Source organism: Ostrinia nubilalis, chromosome 2, assembly GCF_963855985.1.
Source record: "Ostrinia nubilalis chromosome 2, ilOstNubi1.1, whole genome shotgun sequence".
Lineage (NCBI taxonomy): Eukaryota > Metazoa > Arthropoda > Insecta > Lepidoptera > Crambidae > Ostrinia > Ostrinia nubilalis.
In genome coordinates this window covers 3,674,819-3,677,594 of record NC_087089.1, presented here as the reverse complement: position 1 = coordinate 3,677,594, position 2,776 = coordinate 3,674,819, and the positions used below count along the sequence as shown (strand labels likewise).

The 2,776-nt window shown below is 37.0% G+C and overlaps 1 long non-coding RNA gene across 1 annotated transcript; it reads right to left on the bottom strand.

Moving 5' to 3' along the window:
* Positions 1 to 1,289: 1,289 nt before the first annotated feature.
* LOC135086111 (uncharacterized) lies at positions 1,290 to 2,450 on the bottom strand. The gene is made up of 2 exons (XR_010260301.1): positions 1,923 to 2,450; positions 1,290 to 1,737 (listed from the first exon to the last, which is right to left on the bottom strand). It is a non-coding gene; the product is annotated as an uncharacterized LOC135086111 (long non-coding RNA).
* Between the last annotated feature and the right edge of the window lie 326 nt (positions 2,451 to 2,776).

Genomic DNA, 2,776 nt, shown 5'->3' with positions numbered 1-2,776 from the left:
GAAAGACATTTCCAGTTTATGCCACAGATAAAGTATCCGATAACTGAATGTCAATGGTGAAACTTGTCACGAGGCAGGAAAGCTCGGAGCAAACTGTGCCTCTACCATGAGTTTACCTACCGAGCATCTCGCTATCGAGGGCGTAAAAAAATGTATGGCAAATTGTACAGCGCCTCTAGCGGTTAGTAGCTGAACCACAGCAAAACTAAAAACACTACCATGAGTTCATCTCAAATCGTTAGGTAAAAAACCTATCTAAATGAATACGATAGCGACTAAAGTTTTTATTTAGTTTCATACAAATAACTTACCATGAGTTGCAATTTTCAAAGATGTCATCGACAAATACCTTAGCTGTCACAGTAACGTAACTCACTGGCTTATTGACGTGTGAAAAGCAAAATAAAATTGTGGTTTTAGGTCATTTTAGGTGTTTTCTTTATTAAATTATGTCGGAAAGAAGTTTATTACGATGGAACATGTTATCAGCATGTGGGCAGACCTCCCACTAGGTGGACCGACGATCTGGTGAAGGTCGCGGGAAGAACCTGGATGCGGGCACATTGTGGAGATCCTTGGGGGAGGGAGAGGATGCTGCGTTTCCCAGCGAGGGAATTGTGTCGTGCGAAGATGTCTAGCTGTGCTGTGAAAATGTGTGCGGGTTTCCACCAAAGCTGTGCGAGGAAAATGTATCGTACGAGGATGTGTAGCAGAGATTTGAAAATGCTCATTAGTGTTGTACAGGCTGAGCCTTTTCTACCAGAGATGTGCTGACCGAGGCGAGGTAAATGAAGAGATTCTATTGGTTCTTTACAAACACATCCTTCGCTACGCATCCTCGCACATCTCTGGTGGAAACGCAGCCTTAGGAGATCATGATAGAAAGCTAATCCGACAATGAATATGTATTTTCATAAGTTTAAATTTACTTTTGTTTTTAATCAGTCTGTGTATTATGTATTAGGTTTTGTGAAATAAATAGTCAATAAAAATTAATCATTTTATTTTCAACTAGCTTTTGCCCGCGGCTTCGTCCGCGTGAAATTTAGTTTGTCACAGATCGTCATAATTATAGCCTATATGTTAATCTGGGTTATAAACAATAATACTGTAAAGTTTAATCAAAATCCGTTCAGTAGTTTTTGCGTGAAAGAATAACAAACATCCAGACATCCAAACTTTAGTATTTTCAATATTAAGTAGGATATGTACCTATTTACTTAATTATTATTACTGACGAGATTGCTACCATGTATGTTTAGTGACCATGAAAGATTAAAACAATATAATGTATTTAATTAATTATAATATCTTAAGTTTTACAATAATAAGGTAGGTATATCCATCCAGTTACCCTAGGTCTTTATTATGGATTTAATTTACAAGTAGTTATTTACAAGCACTCTGCTCTAAATCCTTTGGCTTCAGGGAAGAACCTGGACCGCCACCAGTCCAGTGTTTCCTTGGCAGCTCTGTGTATGCGAGTTGCCTTCTTCTTGCTGCTTAAAGTCACTGTCACACCTTAACAAATAATAATGACGAAATAAGATAAAAGCAATCAAAATGAATAAAGTAGTAGGTATTTATACACACTTTTCTCAATTTCTCAGTAGTTTTCCTGTCGCCGGTGCGGTGGCATCAGCATTTCACGTTCGCGTGTCCGTTAGTTCCACCCACCGTTGACTATTGTTGGCTCTTTCTTGGGGCCCTTCAGTGGGCATACTCAGATCGCGATATCTATAGAAAAACAACTTTATTGTATCCAGAAAATATAAATCTAGCACTCATATTACTGAATTTTAGCTAGGCACGTGGAAGTTATGCTGGAAAGGTTGTATTTCTCCAAAAAAACCAGCTCAAAATTATTCGTTTAATTTCGAAATTCCTCCACTACATAGTATGTTTATTTTTACTTAACTTACCTTTCCATAAATTCTACAATCGGTTTAAACGGATAGGCGCAGGTTCTCATTTTCCTATCGTGGTTAAAATCCAATTTTTTGTGGAAAATTATTCATCAATAATATTTCAACAAAACATGTTTTGTTATCTGTTGTCATGACAACAGCTGCGTCAAAGTCGCGATGACAAGAAATAAACAATACAAATTTAAAATCATCATGTTAATTCAGCTTTAAGCACTGTTCTAGGACACTTAAATTTTGCAGTGTTATTTTTGACATTTTTGTTATTTCCTACTCTATCTTTTCTATATAGTTAGAAAGGAGCGGCATTCGTTCTTTCATTCATCCATTCATAGAGTGTGAAGTTGGATACGTTAACATGCTCACCAACATTACATCACAAAACCATCGAATTATCGCTGGCGAGTAAAGTATACGGTAATTGAACTCATGGTATGATTTTAATGCAAACTTCATCGATCCACGTTTAAACTCTATCGACTGTAGTATACGAATACAAGTTTTCGATGGCAACTCATGGTAGAGGCACTGTACTGCACTGATTCCGGTACAGTATCGCTTTATTGCGACGAAAATCTAAGTTTGTTTTCCAGAACCGAAAGATTAAGCAAATAATAATTTTATGCGGTCCGATTTAGCTTGATACTTATCCGTGCTTTGAAAGTCTTGCATGTTGGCATGATTGATCGAATCACAAAATCTCTTTGTACATTTTGATACAGCTCGATTTAGAAAAAAAGTAGGAAATATCAAATTAGTTTTGAGTAAATAAGAAACAGGAGATCCTCCTGGAACCCCAAAACTGACCGTTATAAAACTATCCAGAGTGGGACTATGTGATGGTGTAGTCA